Source organism: Silene latifolia, chromosome 5 (assembly GCF_048544455.1).
Source record: "Silene latifolia isolate original U9 population chromosome 5, ASM4854445v1, whole genome shotgun sequence".
NCBI lineage: Eukaryota > Viridiplantae > Streptophyta > Magnoliopsida > Caryophyllales > Caryophyllaceae > Silene > Silene latifolia.
In genome coordinates this window covers 5,027,659-5,050,317 of record NC_133530.1, presented here as the reverse complement: position 1 = coordinate 5,050,317, position 22,659 = coordinate 5,027,659, and the positions used below count along the sequence as shown (strand labels likewise).

General features: G+C 38.7%; 1 non-coding gene across 1 annotated transcript; it reads left to right on the top strand.

Annotated features, from left to right (window-relative positions):
* Nucleotides 1-17,975: 17,975 nt before the first annotated feature.
* Nucleotides 17,976-18,082, top strand: LOC141658188 (small nucleolar RNA R71). Its single transcript, XR_012549089.1, has one exon. It is a non-coding gene; the product is annotated as a small nucleolar RNA R71 (small nucleolar RNA).
* The last annotated feature ends 4,577 nt before the right edge of the window (nt 18,083-22,659 follow it).

Here is a 22,659-nt window from a genome sequence, read left to right as displayed (position 1 = left end):
TTGCTCCTCTCCGGGCCAAAAAATAAATTGCCTTAAGAGTAAGATACTCTTCTCAAAAAACACCCCTCATGTCGATATCCAATTGTTTGAGGCCGCTCTTGCAATTGGTATAAAAGGTACCAATAAATTAGGCACATACCTAGGCTTTCCCCTTAGTGGAAAGAAGCCTAGAAGATCTGATCTTCACTTCATCATTGGCGCTCTTCACTCCAAACTAGCCAATTGGAATTCTCGTTTTTTGTCTAGAGCGGGAAGGCTTTACTTGATCAAGTCCATCCTAAATGCCTTCCCCTCTCATATTGTGCAGTGTATTCGTCTCCTTTATTCTATCCTTATTGACATTGACAAGATCACAAGATCCTTCCTTTGGTCTAGCCAGTCTTCAACAAGCTCATCTTGCTAGCTGGGATTTAGTTACTCATCCCGTGTCCTTTGGGGGATTGGGAAGAAGCTTTTTTTTTTGGGTGAAAATGTAAGCTTTTCATTCCAACCAATACGAACACAACGTTTTACAACTGCAACATGGGCATCCCCATATGATTTACCAACTATTACAATTTATAACCACTTAAATCAAATTCCTGGCATTTAACCAGACTTGATCCTTCCTCTGCAAAGGTAAATGAACTTTTCCATGAATCCTGCAACACATGGTCTTCTTTAAATGCTGAATAATACATCCAAGGTAAGGAAGAATTTGGTTAACTCTGATACGGTCGTTTTGTACCAAAAATAAATACCTAAGTTACTACTAACAGAAGTCAGCGGCAAGTAGGGTCGATCTCCACAGGGAGGCCAAGTTGCTAAATATCTGTTTAACTCGGTCTGTCAGGGTGTCACAGTGTGGGGGTTTAGTTGATTGTGAAATAACTAAACTAAAAACTAAGCAAGGAAAAACAAAAGGAGAAATCAACAGTAAGAGAGAAGGGAGTATGCTAAGAGTCGGTCCACCGTGGCAGCTATCGGATCTTATACTATCATGAATATTAAGGCGATTAGACTATTGATAAGAAGAGCTATGGTCGTCACCTTTCGGTCCTTAAACCGCCCTAGAGCGTAAACAGCTTAACTTTCGCCCTCACTACAATACCCTATTGTAATTAGGCAAGCCTTCCCTTCCAATCTTTCGATCTAGGTCGGGGTTAACTAAAATTATTGGTCTCCTGTATGTCACTCATTCGACCTGATAACAATTAAATTGCCTAATACAATTCTATCGCAAGACTAATCTGTTTAATACAATTAAAGCATTGCTACCACGGCTTCCCTAATCCTAACATACTAAGGGATTTAGCTACGCATAATTAAATAGAGAACAAGAAATAAAGAAATAACAATAAACATAAACAATAATTAAAGAAGAAAAGAAAGGGAAAGAATTAATACTGAATTATTGATCCTAAATTAAGAACAAAGTAGCGATTACGAACTATAAGAATGCAGTAAGGGAAGAAGAGAAGAGAGGAAGAGCTCCCCATTATGTCGACCTAACTCCTATTTATAACAAATTAGGAGTATAATTAAACCTAATGACGGAATATAAAGCTTAAAAGCCCACCAGTAGCAAAGTCCACTCGATCGAGTAACTAAATCACTCGATCGAGCAAAGGCATAAAAGGAACTGGTCGATCGAAAGGAAATATAGTTGATCGAGTACTTATTCATCCTAAACCACTCGATCGAGTAGAAGTGGCTCTCGATCGAGCAAATGGGCTCTCGATCGAGCAGAAATGGTACTCGATCGAGCACTTCTCAAAATGCAGTTTCCTGCTTTGCGCACTGAACTTCAAATGGCTGCCATTTCTTCGTTACTTGGGCAAATAGGGCGTGGTTGGTGGCGTTGGAAAGCTAAGAGGATAAGCTTTCACCTCCAACTGGAATCACCTTAATATCTGTTGTAGAACTCGAGATATGGCTCTTACAAGCAGGAACTAGCAAATTGAAGCATTCTCTTGGCTCGCCTAACTTCCTTACTCCAATGCGCATCTCAAAATAGCTTCATTCCCGCTCCAAATTCACTCTTCCTCCAAATGCATGCTAAAAGGATGGTAAAAGGCTTGATTTCACTACTTTTGGATCCATACCTGCAAATAGGACAAAATACACCAAAGTAACATATTCGGGGCATTTCGTAGCATAAAACCACGATAAAAGCATAGAGATACGCGCATAAATTAGGCTAAAAAGACTATATAAAATGCACGTATCAAATCTCCCCAAACCAAACCTTTACTCGTCCTCGAGTAAACTGAAATGCAACTAAAGGAACGGAAGAAGATAACTCAAAGCTAGCTACAAATGCCCGCCTAAGCCAATTTAATGCAAGCAAACCAACACTTATAGCAAAACAGTCAAATGCAAACGAGTTATAAGATGTTTATAATAAAGCTGAACCGTCGACCTTGCAAGACCTTTAATAGTGGACTCTCACGGGTCACTCTTCTCTCATGAAGCAAAGGGTAAGCATATGAATGTAAGAGAGAAGAAGAAAAATAGTCGCTCACCTAGACTACGACCCACATAAACATGCATGCAACTAATATGATAGACAATTCTAGCTACCGTACGTACATTCCAACCAAACGAGGTCCTGTCACAGCCGAGGGCTTACAAAAATATGGTAAAGTGAGGCAATGGGTAAGAAAAGGCAAAACATTTATGGGAATGTGGAGGTATAGGTGATCAAGCTAGTACCTAAACAAAACCATATGACAACATCCGATTCTTAAGCAATTATGGAATTAAGCACATGCCCTTCATTTGGCATAAAATCTCACCAAACCAAACCAAACATACTCCTCAAATAATGTAAGATAGAACATAGGAGCAGAAACCGTCAACCAAACAACAATTTTTTTTTTTTTGAAATTTTCCTTTCTTTTCTATTTTTTTCGGTTTCCTTCTTTTCTTTTCTGAATTCTTTTTTTTTTTTTTTCCAATTCTCTTTTTTTCAACTTCTTTTCACGTTTTTTTTTCAACCTCCTTTTCTTCATAAATTACCAACTCCAAAGCAAAATGATATGAGCCAAACTTGATACAATAGACGATATACCGCAGAACAATCTAAACTAGCTTGACAAGGCAGGCTAAATTTGGATGTAGCTAAGGGTCAACTGGCAAATTTGGCTAATGTGGAGTTTATGGGTAAAAATGAAAGAAAGGGGAAATGTAAGCACCTCCCTGCATGTGACACCAACCACTAACCCGAATGTATGACGGCAAAAAGCAATTGAATTTCATATATGTGCAAATTGATGAACATGTTATGCAAGGAGTAACTACTCACAATCCTACATGAAACTGGTCATAAATGACACCAGTTTATAAGGCTCTAATTCCTTAGAAATTATAAGTAGGTTGCCAAAATTTCAGGTCAAGTCTATTCGTTCAGCTAAATTAAACATTAACTCGTAGATATGCAAAGAGACAAAGCTAATAAGATAACAGTTTATTGCAAGGCTTAAGCAAAAAGACAGTTGTAGTGCAATATCATCATGGAAATCTACCGTTCCGACTCAACCTATATGCTAAAATAAACATGAAATTTTTTTGAATTTTTAACAATTTTTTTTTGATTTTTATTGGATTTTTATGAAAATAAACAACGATGCAAACATAAATTAAATATGATAACTGAAATGCAATAAAAACAACATGCAGACACAGATATGGATGCATAACCTCCCCAAACCAAACCGTACAATGCCCCCATTGTACCAAGACATGGAAAGGAAATGCAAACTAAAGGAAAAAGAGAGAGTAAGTGCGGAAAAACTCACAAAATGCGCGAATAAAGGGACCTCCCCAAACCGACCATGAAATGGGAGGTTGCTGAGGGCCCGAAAACCGTCTCGATAAGCTAATCCAAGTCAATAGCACTCGATGGCGGTCCAACAAAGGGTCGATCGAGTGAATGGGCATCCAAGAACAAATCGATCGAAGGGAATCTCAGACGATCGAGTGAATGTTTCTGCAGGTGGTCGATCGACAGGAATAGTAGCTCGATCGAGAGGATTTCTCAAAAAGGTGCTCGATCGAGTAGAAAAACTACTCGATCGGGTAATTCTCATTGTACTTCCTGCAAAAACGCAATGTAAGCAGCCCATAAACTAACTAGGTAAGTAAACTGAGATAGTCTATGGTATAAAACCATTTATTACAACTGAAATTGAAATAAAAACAAAGATAAAATCGCCGGGTTGCCTCCCGGGTAGCGCTAGCTTCAGTCAGGTCCCAGCTCGACCTTCTTTTCTTCGAGCCTCTAATTAATCACAATCAAAACAGCTCAAAGCGCGCACATTAAATCATAAGCACAACGCATGTGCTACACAACAAAGATAAGTAGCACCAAAGTGGATTACAGAAATAGGAAATAAAATTATGTAAACATTTAAGTCTAACAAATTTCCTATGGGCGCTCCTAAATTTGTCCACAAAATATAGGAGTGCGGGAGCAGTCGTCAATGAAATAGGGTATCGTCTCAGATGAATAAACTTGAAAGTATAAGGACGGTGAAAAATCTTTAAATTAATCGACCACATGAGAGGAGGTATAACCTTAAAAGAAATAGCGCGAGTCAATCGAGGCAATATACTATTAAAACGAACAATAATAAAGTTATCGTTTACTACCTCAGGTTGGTTGCTCTCAACAACGGAATCACTGACAAAGGAATGGATTACCTCATCCGTGCTAGGAACAATTACCGTCTCAGCTGCTTCTTCATCAACCTCCTCAGTGGAATCCATCCCGTAAATCGCAGCTTCAAGTGTATCCGACTCGGCTGTGAATAAGGGAGGTTCACCGTAATCTTCATCATCGTCAAACTCGTCATCCAATATGAACCCAAGTGACGAATAAAAGCTCCCATCAATGGCCAATTCAGTCAATCGAGCAAATTGCTCACTCGATCGACCAAGTTCCTTCAAGCACCTCACTCGATCGAGTAACAAGATCACTCGATCGAGTACTATCCTCTCAGTCATTCACTCGATCGAGTAGAATGTTCACTCGATCGAGCATTTTCCTCATGCATGTCACTCGATCGAGAAGAGATGTTACTCGATCGAGGACTTTCTTCCCCGTCTGCGCTGACATCCCTGCATACGTTCTGGAAATACGATAGAAAGTCGTCATCCGAAATATAAAAATCATTTTCAGCATTGGGCAACGCGGGTTCTTCATGGGAAAAACCGCTCTTGGTCAAGCACACCTCTTTTGATTTCCGTTCATCCAACCCAGCTGTTAACCGAGCAATTTCGGACTGTAACTCCGCAATTTCGGTGACTTGAGCACCCACATGTCTACCAAATTCCAGAATTAAGGATTTCAGCTCCGCGGTTTCTTTTTTCTCTATATCACGAGGATCTTCTTGCGGTGGCCATTGATGGGGTGGATGTGGCGGCACAACTACAGCTGCATTGTGCTCAGCAGCACCACATCCCCAAGATTTCTTCCTTTCCCAACTAGCAGGTTTCTCAGCTTGGGCTTCAAACTGAGCAATTAGTCGGGAAACAGATGTCATCTTGGCAAGAGGGATCGAAGGTACTCAAGCCTTCCCTTCGATAATCTCCCTCGGTAGCCTGTCTAATAAACCTGTGAGCCTATCAAAACAGCACTAAAGAGAAAGATAAGAACAGCCTCAAGGTACTTAGTCTTCCCTTGAGGCGAAAGGACAAACAAAATAAAACAGATAAAAAGCGTCGCCTCCCCGGCAACGGCGCCAAAATTTGATACGGTCGTTTTGTACCAAAAATAAATACCTAAGTTACTACTAACAGAAGTCAGCGGCAAGTAGGGTCGATCTCCACAGGGAGGCCAAGTTGCTAAATATCTGTTTAACTCGGTCTGTCAGGGTGTCACAGTGTGGGGGTTTAGTTGATTGTGAAATAACTAAACTAAAAACTAAGCAAGGAAAAACAAAAGGAGAAATCAACAGTAAGAGAGAAGGGAGTATGCTAAGAGTCGGTCCACCGTGGCAGCTATCGGATCTTATACTATCATGAATATTAAGGCGATTAGACTATTGATAAGAAGAGCTATGGTCGTCACCTTTCGGTCCTTAAACCGCCCTAGAGCGTAAACAGCTTAACTTTCGCCCTCACTACAATACCCTATTGTAATTAGGCAAGCCTTCCCTTCCAATCTTTCGATCTAGGTCGGGGTTAACTAAAATTATTGGTCTCCTGTATGTCACTCATTCGACCTGATAACAATTAAATTGCCTAATACAATTCTATCGCAAGACTAATCTGTTTAATACAATTAAAGCATTGCTACCACGGCTTCCCTAATCCTAACATACTAAGGGATTTAGCTACGCATAATTAAATAGAGAACAAGAAATAAAGAAATAACAATAAACATAAACAATAATTAAAGAAGAAAAGAAAGGGAAAGAATTAATACTTTGAATTATTGATCCTAAATTAAGAACAAAGTAGCGATTAATACGATGAACAAGAGTAAGGGAAGAAGAGAAGAGAGGAAGAGCCCCCATTATGTCGACCTAACTCCTATTTATAACAAATTAGGAGTATAATTAAACCTAATGACGGAATATAAAGCTTAAAAGCCCAGCCCGTAGCAAAGTCCACTCGATCGAGTAACTAAATCACTCGATCGAGCAAAGGCATAAAAGGAACTGGTCGATCGAAAGGAAATATAGTTGATCGAGTACTTATTCATCCTAAACCACTCGATCGAGTAGAAGTGGCTCTCGATCGAGCAAATGGGCTCTCGATCGAGCAGAAATGGTACTCGATCGAGCACTTCTCGGCGATACGCTTTCCTGCTTTGCGTACTGAACTTCAAATGGCTGCCATTTCTTCGTTACTTGGGCAAATAGGGCGTGGTTGGTGGCGTTGGAAAGCTAAGAGGATAAGCTTTCACCTCCAACTGGAATCACCTTAATATCTGTTGTAGAACTCGAGATATGGCTCTTACAAGCAGGAACTAGCAAATTGAAGCATTCTCTTGGCTCGCCTAACTTCCTTACTCCAATGCGCATCTCAAAATAGCTTCATTCCCGCTCCAAATTCACTCTTCCTCCAAATGCATGCTAAAAGGATGGTAAAAGGCTTGATTTCACTACTTTTGGATCCATACCTGCAAATAGGACAAAATACACCAAAGTAACATATTCGGGGCATTTCGTAGCATAAAACCACGATAAAAGCATAGAGATACGCGCATAAATTAGGCTAAAAAGACTATATAAAATGCACGTATCAAATCTCCCCAAACCAAACCTTTACTCGTCCTCGAGTAAACTGAAATGCAACTAAAGGAACGGAAGAAGATAACTCAAAGCTAGCTACAAATGCCCGCCTAAGCCAATTTAATGCAAGCAAACCAACACTTATAGCAAAACAGTCAAATGCAAACGAGTTATAAGATGTTTATAATAAAGCTGAACCGTCGACCTTGCAAGACCTTTAATAGTGGACTCTCACGGGTCACTCTTCTCTCATGAAGCAAAGGGTAAGCATATGAATGTAAGAGAGAAGAAGAAAAATAGTCGCTCACCTAGACTACGACCCACATAAACATGCATGCAACTAATATGATAGACAATTCTAGCTACCGTACGTACATTCCAACCAAACAAGGTCTGTCACGGCCGAGGGCTTACAAAAATATGGTAAAGTGAGGCAATGGGTAAGAAAAGGCAAAACATTTATGGGAATGTGGAGGTATAGGTGATCAAGCTAGTACCTAAACAAAACCATATGACAACATCCGATTCTTAAGCAATTATGGAATTAAGCACATGCCCTTCATTTGGCATAAAATCTCACCAAACCAAACCAAACATACTCCTCAAATAATGTAAGATAGAACATAGGAGCAGAAACCGTCAACCAAACAACAATTTTTTTTTTTTTGAAATTTTCCTTTCTTTTCTATTTTTTTCGGTTTCCTTCTTTTCTTTTACTCAATTCTTTTTTTTTTTTTTTTTTTTTTTTTTTTTTTCCAATTCTCTTTTTTTCAACTTCTTTTCACGTTTTTTTTTCAACCTCCTTTTCTTCATAAATTACCAACTCCAAAGCAAAATGATATGAGCCAAACTTGATACAATAGACGATATACCGCAGAACAATCTAAACTAGCTTGACAAGGCAGGCTAAATTTGGATGTAGCTAAGGGTCAACTGGCAAATTTGGCTAATGTGGAGTTTATGGGTAAAAATGAAAGAAAGGGGAAATGTAAGCACCTCCCTGCATGTGACACCAACCACTAACCCGAATGTATGACGGCAAAAAGCAATTGAATTTCATATATGTGCAAATTGATGAACATGTTATGCAAGGAGTAACTACTCACAATCCTACATGAAACTGGTCATAAATGACACCAGTTTATAAGGCTCTAATTCCTTAGAAATTATAAGTAGGTTGCCAAAATTTCAGGTCAAGTCTATTCGTTCAGCTAAATTAAACATTAACTCGTAGATATGCAAAGAGACAAAGCTAATAAGATAACAGTTTATTGCAAGGCTTAAGCAAAAAGACAGTTGTAGTGCAATATCATCATGGAAATCTACCGTTCCGACTCAACCTATATGCTAAAATAAACATGAAATTTTTTTGAATTTTTAACAATTTTTTTTTGATTTTTATTGGATTTTTATGAAAATAAACAACGATGCAAACATAAATTAAATATGATAACTGAAATGCAATAAAAACAACATGCAGACACAGATATGGATGCATAACCTCCCCAAACCAAACCGTACAATGCCCCCATTGTACCAAGACATGGAAAGGAAATGCAAACTAAAGGAAAAAGAGAGAGTAAGTGCGGAAAAACTCACAAAATGCGCGAATAAAGGGACCTCCCCAAACCGACCATGAAATGGGAGGTTGCTGAGGGCCCGGAAAACCGTCTCAGTAAGCTAATCCAAGTCAATAGCACTCGATGGCAGTCCAACAGTGGTCGATCGAGTGAATGGGCATCCAAGAACAGCTCGATCGAAGGGAATCTCAGACGATCGAGTGAATGTTTCTGCAGGTGGTCGATCGACAGGAATAGTAGCTCGATCGAGAGGATTTCTCAGCAAAGGTGCTCGATCGAGTAGAAAAACTACTCGATCGGGTAATTCTCATTGTACTTCCTGCAAAAACGCAATGTAAGCAGCCCATAAACTAACTAGGTAAGTAAACTGAGATAGTCTATGGTATAAAACCATTTATTACAACTGAAATTGAAATAAAAACAAAGATAAAATCGCCGGGTTGCCTCCCGGGTAGCGCTAGCTTCAGTCAGGTCCCAGCTCGACCTTCTTTTCTTCGAGCCTCTAATTAATCACAATCAAAACAGCTCAAAGCGCGCAGCATTAAATCATAAGCCTGCGCATGTGCTACACAACAGCATAAGTAGCACCAAAGTGGATTACAGAAATAGGAAATAAAATTATGTAAACATTTAAGTCTAACAAATTTCCTATGGGCGCTCCTAAATTTGTCCACAAAATATAGGAGTGCGGGAGCAGTCGTCAATGAAATAGGGTATCGTCTCAGATGAATAAACTTGAAAGTATAAGGACGGTGAAAAATCTTTAAATTAATCGACCACATGAGAGGAGGTATAACCTTAAAAGAAATAGCGCGAGTCAATCGAGGCAATATACTATTAAAACGAACAATAATAAAGTTATCGTTTACTACCTCAGGTTGGTTGCTCTCAACAACGGAATCACTGACAAAGGAATGGATTACCTCATCCGTGCTAGGAACAATTACCGTCTCAGCTGCTTCTTCATCAACCTCCTCAGTGGAATCCATCCCGTAAATCGCACTTCAAGTGTATCCGACTTACTTTGTGAATAAGGGAGGTTCACCGTAATCTTCATCATCGTCAAACTCGTCATCCAATATGAACCCAAGTGACGAATAAAAGCTCCCATCAATGGCCAATTCAGTCAATCGAGCAAATTGCTCACTCGATCGACCAAGTTCCTTCCGCACCTCACTCGATCGAGTAACAAGATCACTCGATCGAGTACTATCCTCCTGTCTGTCACTCGATCGAGTAGAATGTTCACTCGATCGAGCATTTTCCTCATGCATGTCACTCGATCGAGAAGAGATGTTACTCGATCGAGGACTTTCTTCCTGTACAGCGCTGACATCCCTGCATACGTTCTGGAAATACGATAGAAAGTCGTCATCCGAAATATAAAAATCATTTTCAGCATTGGGCAACGCGGGTTCTTCATGGGAAAAACCGCTCTTGGTCAAGCACACCTCTTTTGATTTCCGTTCATCCAACCCAGCTGTTAACCGAGCAATTTCGGACTGTAACTCCGCAATTTCGGTGACTTGAGCACCCACATGTCTACCAAATTCCAGAATTAAGGATTTCAGCTCCGCGGTTTCTTTTTTCTCTATATCACGAGGATCTTCTTGCGGTGGCCATTGATGGGGTGGATGTGGCGGCACAACTACAGCTGCATTGTGCTCAGCAGCACCACATCCCCAAGATTTCTTCCTTTCCCAACTAGCAGGTTTCTCGGCTTGGGCTTCAAACTGAGCAATTAGTCGGGAGACGGATGTCATCTTGGCAAGAGGGATCGAAGGTACTCAAGCCTTCCCTTCGATAATCTCCCTCGTAGCCTGTCTAATAAACCCGTGAGCCTATCAAAACAAAGACTAAAGAGAAAGATAAGAACGACCTCAAGGTACTTAGTCTTCCCTTGAGGCGAAAGGACAAACAAAATAAAACAGATAAAAAGCGTCGCCTCCCCGGTAACGGCGCCAAAATTTGATACGGTCGTTTTGTACCAAAAATAAATACCTAAGTTACTACTAACGAAGTCGGCGGCAAGTAGGGTCGATCTCCACGGGAGGCCAAGTTGCTAAATATCCGTTTAACTCGGTGCCTCGGGGGTGTCACAGTGTGGGGGTTTAGTTGATTGTGAAATAACTAAACTAAAAACTAAGCAAGGAAAAACAAAAGGAGAAATCAACAGTAAGAGAGAAGGGAGTATGCTAAGAGTCGGTCCACCGTGGCAGCTATCGGATCTTATACTATCATGAATATTAAGGCGATTAGACTATTGATAAGAAGAGCTATGGTCGTCACCTTTCGGTCCTTAAACCGCCCTAGAGCGTAAAACAAACTTAACTTTCGCCCTCACTACAATACCCTATTGTAATTAGGCAAGCCTTCCCTTCCAATCTTTCGATCTAGGTCGGGGTTAACTAAAATTATTGGTCTCCTGTATGTCACTCATTCGACCTGATAACAATTAAATTGCCTAATACAATTCTATCGCAAGACTAATCTGTTTAATACAATTAAAGCATTGCTACCACGGCTTCCCTAATCCTAACATACTAAGGGATTTAGCTACGCATAATTAAATAGAGAACAAGAAATAAAGAAATAACAATAAACATAAACAATAATTAAAGAAGAAAAGAAAGGGAAAGAATTAATACTTGAATTATTGATCCTAAATTAAGAACAAAGTAGCGATTAATACGATGAACCGAGTAAGGGAAGAAGAGAAGAGAGGAAGAGCCCCCATTATGTCGACCTAACTCCTATTTATAACAAATTAGGAGTATAATTAAACCTAATGACGGAATATAAAGCTTAAAAGCCCAGCCCGTAGCAAAGTCCACTCGATCGAGTAACTAAATCACTCGATCGAGCAAAGGCATAAAAGGAACTGGTCGATCGAAAGGAAATATAGTTGATCGAGTACTTATTCATCCTAAACCACTCGATCGAGTAGAAGTGGCTCTCGATCGAGCAAATGGGCTCTCGATCGAGCAGAAATGGTACTCGATCGAGCACTTCTCGGACAACTTTTTCCTGCTTTGCGCACTGAACTTCAAATGGCTGCCATTTCTTCGTTACTTGGGCAAATAGGGCGTGGTTGGTGGCGTTGGAAAGCTAAGAGGATAAGCTTTCACCTCCAACTGGAATCACCTTAATATCTGTTGTAGAACTCGAGATATGGCTCTTACAAGCAGGAACTAGCAAATTGAAGCATTCTCTTGGCTCGCCTAACTTCCTTACTCCAATGCGCATCTCAAAATAGCTTCATTCCCGCTCCAAATTCACTCTTCCTCCAAATGCATGCTAAAAGGATGGTAAAAGGCTTGATTTCACTACTTTTGGATCCATACCTGCAAATAGGACAAAATACACCAAAGTAACATATTCGGGGCATTTCGTAGCATAAAACCACGATAAAAGCATAGAGATACGCGCATAAATTAGGCTAAAAAGACTATATAAAATGCACGTATCAAACTCGTGCATTGTTCCTGGCCTGCCAAATGAGATACATTAATCCTGCAACACGACCTATTACTACTTGCCACTGCAATTTCAATCTCCTTTTCATCTTCATACACCACTGCCAAGTCAGGGTCACTGATAGGCTTATCGCGTACCTATGCAAAGATAATTACCCTAGACAACAAATTAATGTAGCAATAGGGGTCGAACACCAGGAAATGGGAATTGCGTCGTGAATCGCTATGGGTAGATTTTTATCAAGGTCGATTTCGTTTTTAGTTTGGTTTGGTTGTTTGATTGACTAATAAAACTATGATGTGAATTATATGATTAAAAGGGAGTCTAAGGGGTTCGGGTCACACATGCAAAGGTAAACATATGATTATGATAAATTCGGTACTAATAACATTGTCAATTGCTTAGGCTTAAAGATACCCACCTTGCGGCATTAACATCAACCATAGACCGGGTCCTAGAGAAACTCTCGTCCATGACTAGGTCGTCCTACTATACATGCTTAGTCTAATTCAATTCCGTGCCTCTCGACTTATAGAACGAATGAACAAACTTAATCATTTGAATAAGGCCTTAAACAAAGACTAAACGTGACAATGCAAACATGTGATAGAAGCCATATGAACAATATTATTATTAACTTATTTTATCATGTTTATATATTAAATTTATGCATGGCTCCCCTAACCCTTAGACTAGGAGATTTAGCTACTCATGTTAAAATGTGAATTGCAAATTATATTGCAAGAAATATTAAACATGGTTATAAGATTTATATTAATTAGATGATATAACATGAGAAAAGAACAATGCTAATGTAAAATGGAATACTTGATTATAAACTATGTGGTAACTAAAATAGAAATGTAAAATTGCAAAATAGAAATAGAAATACCTTAATAATAGAGAACTTGTATGGAAGAATAAATAAAAACCAAATGCTTGAAATAACTTAGAACCAAATGTTTGAAGAACTACAAGCTTAACTAAATTATAAACTAAAATGAGAAAACTATATGAGAGAAATATAATGCTTAAGGCTATGAAGAACTAAAATGAGACGTAAAAATTGGATCCTAAGACCTTGGAACACCTCTCCTATTTATAGGAGAGGAAGAAGAAACGTAAACATTCAAGATGATTGCGGCCCCGATCGGGGTTGCATGGCCCCGATCGGGGTCGTGTGTTCCCGGGTATTTTCTCTTAATTCCTCACTTAATTTCTTGAGTAATCCTAAGTGCGTGATTAATGACCCTTAATGCATCCGGGTAAATGCTCCATCTATGATCTTTAGAGCTCCCAAAAAGCATCCTAAGCATGTTGGAATCTTATGCTTTCCACCTTGACTTGGACTTGAACATTTGGGCTTTGACTTTGTTTGTTGGCAACATTTGCATTACTCATACTAATCCATCAATTTCTTCATGCAAAACCCAATCCAATGCTCCATGCTTAGTCCAACACTTGGTCTTGATTAGCTTAATGAACTTAGTGTATAAAATGATAGGAAAAAGCCTCTAAATGCTTAGATTCCTACAAAACCGTAACAAACACAACAATACACCTAGGACAACAAATATTAGCTTATGACACTATGATAAGTGCTAAATATCAAATAAAATGGAGCTAATATAGGGGATGAAAGTATACAAAATATGCACTTATCAAACTCCCCCAAGCTAAACCCTTGCTTGTCCCCAAGCAAGAAACCAAATCCCATCAATTGCAATATCCAAACAAGCTAAGCATAATGATTTAGAAACCCGAAACAACATGGGCAAGGAATAAAGCAAGACATGGATGAGATTTACACGACGGCGTAGCATAGAAAACTTTGAATGAACCTTTAAGATCTTGCATGATCTTTTGACTTATGGACTCTCACGGGGCACTCAAACTCTTTTTATGTGAAAGGACAATTTTGTGAATAAACACTCGACTATCCTCAACTTATAACAATGTGCCCGCAATCTAATATGGTAAACATGTCAAAACTAGTAAGCCAAAACAATCAAATGCAAGCATGATAAAGAAGCCAAATGGGTAGGAAGAGGCAATATGTAATGGGTAAGAAGGGGGAACAAATGAATTATGGATTGTGGAGCTAATGTCAAGCTAGCAACAACCAAATGTAAAGATGTTCAATCCCAATTCTAACCCAATTTTGCAATTCAAATCATAAGAAAACTCTCCAAAATGTATGAATAATGCATGAGAGTTTCTTTCATCAACTTCTTCTTCTCTTTTTCTTTTCAATGCATACTTCTTCTTTCATTTTCATGCTTTTTCTCAATCATTCATTTTTTTTCTTTCTTCATTTTTTTCATTTTCTTTCATTTTCCAATTTTTTCAATTTTTCCATTTCTCTCTTTTTTTTTTTGAGCATTAAGACCAAGCTCACATGATTTCAAACAACCAAATATATCCCAATGAGCACCCAAACACTATCCAATAAAGCTACTAGCTTAACAAGGGTAGGCAATTTCAATGATGTAGCTAAGGATAAATTTTGTGAAGGGGTCAAAAAGGCTAAAATATCATGTGAATGACTCCAAAATGCTAAAACAAATGAATGCATGCTTACCAAGAAATGACATGAAGACCATACTTGTGCGTTTTGATGTAACACACATCCTAAGGAGACCTACACTCACCTAAGAGAGACCGAATATGGATGCATCGGTCAAAAAGAGGCTATACCTTACTATTTTGTAACTTGCCACTCGTCAAGATCAAGCCTATTCGGTTCATTCTCCATCTCCCACCTACTATGTCAAGACATCCCCATGTAGCTAATATCCCATCATGAAAGAATAAATCATTAGGAATAAGTCATTATTAGGATAAACAAAGAGGAAAGTAGGCTACAAAGCAAAAATTTCTCTCAAAAATTTTCAAAATTTCTACACTACATGCAACCTATGCTATATGCAAATGCAATATCTCCCCCCAAGCTAAACATCACATTGTCCTCAATGTGCCAACTATCCAAATCACTCAATCAAACCATAAAAATGGCTCAAAGAACAAAACAAGAAGGACTAGAGGTTATGTTTAATGGGTTGCAAGATCTAAACTAATATGCAAATTAAAACAATGAAAAACATACTCGACTTGCTAATCTCCCCCAAGCTAGCATGAATTCGGGGGATGAAGATGTTTCTTTGTGATTAAGGTGAAGAATTATAGAAATATGGAAGAGAAAAGAAGAGAAAATACCATCGGGTGTGAAAATAATCGAAAGAATTCGATCTTCTTTTTTATTACCCGTGTAAAGAGAAGGCCAGAAAGTCACAGAACCACGACCCCGATCGGGGTTGACCTCCTCTTCGGGTTTTGACTCTTTTTCGCGTTGATTTAATTTCCTTTTCTTTTTCGAAAACCACGTCCCCGAACGGGGTTGTTGCATGGGGAAGCGTGCCAGATTCTCTTCTAATTCTTCTTCCTTTATTTTCACCTAGAAATCACAAAAAGCAACATCGTCAAGTCGAACATTTTATTTCTAATCTATGAAAAACAATAAATTGCAGGAAATAAATAAAAACAAATAAAAAGCTTGGGTTGCCTCCCAAGAAGCGCTGGTTTAACATCCCGCACGACGTAAGAAGCTATTTGATTCAAGTTTTGTTCTTGCCACCAACCAAGCTCCATTTCATAGCTATCTTTGCATTCCGCAACCATTTGAAATTGTTCAAATAAAATTTCCTTTTCCTCTTGGCACTCCTAGCATTAGTACCCTTAGCATCGTCACCTACAAAACAAACAACACCAACATCGTCCTCCAACGGATCCATTAGTAAGGAGCCAAGTGAAGTAGAGGCATAAGAAGAGTACACAGTGCTAAATAAATAACAAGACTCTTGTAATATTGGGCTTATAATGGTGTTGTTTTTGCTAAAGGAGACCCGGTCATCGCCCACTTCCAACGTCAACCTCCCATTTTTCACATCAATTAACGCACCCGCTGTGCGTAAAAATGGCCTCCCTAATATAATTGGGGTTTGTGAGTCCTCGGCCATATCAAGTATGAGGAAGTCAACGGGTATGAAAAACTTGCCAACTTTGACGGGAACATCTTCTAAGACACCTAGAGGTCGCTTTAAAGAACGGTCCGCCATTTGCAATGTAATACTTGTGCATTTTAAAGCACCCATGTTAAGTTTTTCACAAAGGGAATAGGGCATGACACTTACACTAGCACCTAGGTCGCAAAGGGCCTTATCGATGGTATATTTGCCTATAGTGCAAGGAATAGAATAGCTACCAGTGTCCTTAAGTTTCGGGGGAGACTTGTTTTGTAAGAGTGCACTACACTTTTCGGTGAAAGCAATGGTCTCAACCTCATTGAAGGATCGCTTCTTTGAGAGGATTTCCTTCATAAACTTTGCATAAGAAGGGACTTGGGTAATCAATTCCATAAACGGGATGGTGACTTGCAAATTCTTACAAACTTCCAAAAATTTAGCAAACTTACCTTCCTCCTTGTGCTTTGATAGACGATCGGGAAATGGTATTTGAACTACTTCCTTGGGAGGAGCATCCTCCACATCTTTCCCTTTCTCTTTCTCATTGGGAGAACTCACCTTGTTTGAAACGGCATCACTCTCCTTAGCATTAGGAGAGATTTCTTCAACAACCACCTCATCACCTTCTTTTGGCATAGGAGACCCAACATCCTTGGCATCAAGCTTGCTCTTCCTCTTTAGCATCAACAAACGATGAGGAAATGGCACACGATCTTTAACAATAGGCTCTTCACTAGCCTTCTTTTTGTCATTTCCCCCAAGCTTGGCCTTTTTAACAACCACCTCTTCATCCAAAGTCATGGATGACCCATCATAGCTTGAACCACTTCTCAAGGAAATAGAATTAGCGGTTTCATGTGGTTGCTCACCTTGGGGAGGTAGATGACCATTCTTCCTTTGAGAATTAGAAGCGGCTAGTTGAGCCACTTGTTATTCCAACATTTTGACCGCGGCACTATGAGCTTGATCATTCTTTTGAATTTGAGCCAACAATTCCCTTTGCATTTGGACTATCATGCCCTCAAGCTTACCACCCCCTTGATTGTTTTGTTGGCCATTTTGTGGTGGATTTTGTTGGTAATTATTTTGTGGAGGCCTTTGTTGATTTTGATAACCCGGTGGAGGGATATACTTTTGTTGTTGAAGAACATAGGCATTTTGTTGTGGTGGGGGTTGAGGGTTTAGCACATTGTTGCTAGTGTAAGACAAGTTCGGATGGAATTTTGAATTCGGGTTATAAGTGTTGGAAAATGTATCCGGTGGATATGAACTTTGTCTAAAAGCTTGAAAAGCATTTACCTCTTCAATGGGAGCTCGGCAATGAGCGGCATAATGACCCGCACCTCCACAACCATCACAAACGATGATTTGGCTTGTTGAAGACACGACATTGAGTTGTTGGAGGGAATCTTTAGCATCTTTTTCCGCCAATTGTTGTTGGAGCAAGGCATTTTGAGCTAGCAAAACCGGAGTTGTTAGAGGGTTCTTCTTTACCTTTGGATGGCACAACTCGGAAATTGACATATTGGGCATCATGGACCGCCATAGATTCGATCGTGGCATGAGCAAGGTCGGTGTCAATTTGATCAAACCTCTCATTGTTGGCGGAATCAAGAATCCTTCGGGACTCGGCACAACATCCATTGTAGAATGTTATTGCTAGAAACCAATCATCTAGCCCATGATGTGGGCATTGCCTTTGAAGCTCTTTGTACCTCTCCCAAGCTTCATATGAGCTCTCAAGAGCTTGTTGACGGAATCCGATGATTTGGCTCCTCAAAGTTTGAGTTTTCTCCGGTGGAAAGAACGTTTGGTAAAAAGCAAGAGCCAATGTCTCCCAATTGGTGATTCCCAAGGTGGTGCGGTCAAGGCTATTGATCCAAAGCTTGGCCTTGTCCTTCAAAGAGAAAGGGAAAAGTATTTCCCTTATTTGGGCTTGGGTGACGCACGTTTGACGGATCATGAAGCAATAGTCACAAAAGTTTTGCTCATGCAAATTGGGATCCTCCAAAGGACTTCCTCCAAATTGCTTTCTCTCCACAAGGCAAATGAAAGCCGGCTTGATCTCGAATTGCGGCGCGGTAATTTGAGTAGTGGTGATACCGGCCGGAAGCATGGCAGCGGTGGGTTTTGAGTGATCGGAAAGTTTCACCATCTTTTTGGTAGTAGATGGTGATAGTGGTGGAGATGATGAAAAAAAACCTCCTCCTCTTCAAGAACCTCTAGATCGTCTAAGTAAGACTTTCTAGCACTTTCAACTTGTATGGGAGAAGTGGTTTCTTTCACTTCCTTCCAAAATCGTCGTCTTCTCCTAAAGGATTTCTCGGGCTCGGAATCCGGTGAAAGCAATTCTCCACTACGAGAGGACCTGGGCATAAGATAACAATTTCTAGGAAAATGATAAGTAACGGTCTCAAGGAACAAGTGTTCCCCAAGACAAAGAAAAACAAGATAAAAATCGACAATTCAAAAAGCAATAAAACCGTCTCCCCGGCAACGGCGCCAAAATTTGATAGGCTTATCGCGTACCTATGCAAAGATAATTACCCTAGACAACAAGTTAATGTAGCAATAGGGGTCGAACACAAGGAAACGGGAATTGCGTCGTGAATCGCTATGGGTAGATTTTTATCAAGGTCGATTTCGTTTTTAGTTTGGTTTGGTTGTTTGATTGACTAATAAAACTATGATGTGAATTATATGATTAAAAGGGAGTCTAAGGGGTTCGGGTCACACATGCAAAGGTAAACATATGATTATGATAAATTCGGTACTAATAACATTGTCAATTGCTTAGGCTTAAATATACCCACCTTGCGGCATTAGCATCAACCATAGACCGGGTCCTAGAGAAACTCTCGTCCATGACTAGGTCGTCCTACTATACATGCTTAATCTAATTCAATTTCGTGCCTCTCGACTTATAGAACGAATGAACAAACTTAATCATTTGAATAAGGCCTTAAACAAAGACTAAACGTGACAATGCAAACATGTGATAGAAGCAATATGAACAATATTATTATTAACTTATTTTATCATGTTTATATATTAAATTTATGCATGACTCCCCTAACCCTTAGACTAGGAGATTTAGCTACTCATGTTAAAATGTGAATTGCAAATTATATTGCAAGAAATATTAAACATGGTTATAAGATTTATATTAATTAGATGATATAACATGAAAAAAGAACAATGCTAATGTAAAATGGAATACTTGATTATAAACTATGTGGTAACTAAAATAGAAATGTAAAATTGCAAAATAGAAATAGAAATACCTTAATAATAGAGAACTTGTATGGAAGAATAAATAAAAACCAAATGCTTGAAATAACTTAGAACCAAATGTTTGAAGAACTACAAGCTTAACTAAATTGTAAACTAAAATGAGAAAACTATATGAGAGAAATATAATGCTTAAGGCTATGAAGAACTAAAATGAGACGTAAAAATTGGATCCTAAGACCTTGGAACATCTCTCCTATTTATAGGAGAGGAAGAAGAAACGTAAACATTCAAGATGACCGCGGCCCCGATCGGGGTTGCATGGCCCCGATCGAAGTCGTGTGTTCCCGGGTATTTTCTCTTAATTCCTCACTTAATTTCTTGAGGAATCCTAAGTGCGTGATTAATGACCCTTAATGCACCCGGCTAAATGCTCCATCTATGATCTTTAGAGCTCCCAAAAAGCATCCTAAGCATGTTTGAATCTTATGCTTTCCACCTTGACTTGGACTTTGAACATTGGGCTTTGACTTTGATTATTGACAACATTTGCATTACTCATATTAATCCATCAATTTCTCCATGCTAAACCCAATCCAATGCTTCATGCTTAGTCCAACACTTAGTCTTGATTAGCTTAGTGAACTTAGTGTATAAAATGATAGGAAAAAGCCTCTAAATGCTTAGATTCCTACAAAAACATGTTAAGACAAGCAAATACACTAGAACAATAAATATTAACTTATGACACTATGATAAGTGCTAAATAACAATTAAAATGAAGCTAATATAGGAGATGAAAGTATATAAAATATGCACTTATCAAACTCCCCCAAGCTTCATATATGCTCGCAAGAGCTTATATCACATGTTTGCATCGTCAAAATTGATAGGCTTATCGCGTACCTATGCAAAGATAATTACCCTAGACAACAAGTTAATGTAGCAATAGGAGTCGAACACAAGGAAACGGGAATTATTTCGTGAATTGCTATGGGTAGATTTTTATCAAGATCGATTACGATTTGGGTTGGTTTGATTGTTTGGTGATTAATAACAATAATGATGTAAATTATATAATAAAAGAGAGTCTAAGGGGTTCGGGTCACACATGCAAAGGTAAACATATGATTATGTTAAATTCGGTACTAATAACATTGTCAATTGCTTAGGTTTAAAGATACCCACCTTGCGGCATTAACATCAACCATAGACCGGGTCCTAGAGAAACTCTCGTCCATGACTATGTCGTCCTACTATACATGCTTTGTCTAATTCAATTCCGTGCCTCTCGACTTATAGAACGAATGAACAAACTTAATCATTTGAATAAGGCCTTAAACAACGATTAAACGTGACGATGCAAGCATGTGATAGAAGCAATATGAACATTATTATTATTAACTTATTTTATCATGTTTATATATTAAATTTATGCATGGCTCCCCTAGCCCTTAGACTAAGAGATTTAGCTACTCATTTTAAGATGTAAATTGTAAACTATATTAAGAGAAGTGATAAACATGATTGTATGATCTAAACAAATTAGGTGATATAACATGTAAAGGAAATTATGCTAATGAAATGAGATTAATAATAAACTAAATAACAATGAAAAATGTAAACTAGAAATAGAAATACCTTAATAGAAATAACTTGTATGGAAGGAACAAATAGAACCAAATGCTTGAAATGTAATTATAACCAAATGTTTAAGAACTACAAGATTAACTAATTTGTAAACTAATATGAAAACTATTGAGAGAGATTATATTGCTTAAGGCTATGAAGAACCAAAATGAGACGTAAAAATTGGATCCCCAAGACCTTAGAACACCTCTTCTATTTATAGGAGAGGAAGAAGAAACGTAAACATTCAAGATGATTGCGGCCCCGATCGGGGTCGTGTGTTCCCGGGTATTTTCTCTTAATTCCTCACTTAATTTCTTGAGTAATCCTAAGTGCGTGATTAATGACCCTTAATGCATCCGGGTAAATGCTCCATCTATGATCTTTAGAGCTCCCAAAAAGCATCCTAAGCATGTTGGAATCTTATGCTTTCCACCTTGACTTGGACTTGAACATTTGGGCTTTGACTTTGTTTGTTGGCAACATTTGCATTACTCATACTAATCCATCAATTTCTTCATGCAAAACCCAATCCAATGCTCCATGCTTAGTCCAACACTTGGTCTTGATTAGCTTAATGAACTTAGTGTATAAAATGATAGGAAAAAGCCTCTAAATGCTTAGATTCCTACAAAACCGTAACAAACACAACAATACACCTAGGACAACAAATATTAGCTTATGACACTATGATAAGTGCTAAATATCAAATAAAATGGAGCTAATATAGGGGATGAAAGTATACAAAATATGCACTTATCAGTCACTGGTAAACCTAATCTGAAGCCATTCGCGCAACACTTTTTTTGCATTATTACTGTAAGAGCAGTTCCAGTAAAGGTGAGCAATATCCTCATCATTAGTATCACAAATACAACAACTCAGATCATAGCAAATCCACAGCTGCTTCAGTCTACATCCGGTTTGCACTCTCCCCAAAATAACAAGCCACATATGAAAAACATGCTTAGGCACCATTGCAGAGTGCCAAAGCAGCTTACTATATGGCACCTGTGGTTGTTGCCCAGTCAGCCAAGTGTAACCTGCAGTAGGAGTATAAGCATCCTCACTAGCCAACCATTTATCCCCAACATAAGCATTCAAGAAAAGATCCTTGAGTTTGCATATATCATTCTCCAAGCCCAATTAGAGTTAATGGTAGGTTGATAAGAAGCCCAGTCCCTCCCTTTCATATCCATTAGTAATGGCGTGTCTGTTCCGTGTTTCAGGTTTTAAAAACCCGAGCCTACATGTGGACACCATTTTGACAAATATTTTCAAAACCGACCCAAAATGACAAATATTTTATTTTTGAGCATTATTTTAAAAATGAATTCATTTTTGTTTAGGAAAGTAGCATGTTAATTATGTCAGTCTAGTGGTTGTTGATACTATTTCGTAGTCAAAGATAAGGGGTTCGATCCTTATAATACGTGTACACTTTTTATTTTATATTATTTTACAACACATTTTGTCCAACTAATAATTTTTTTTTCATAT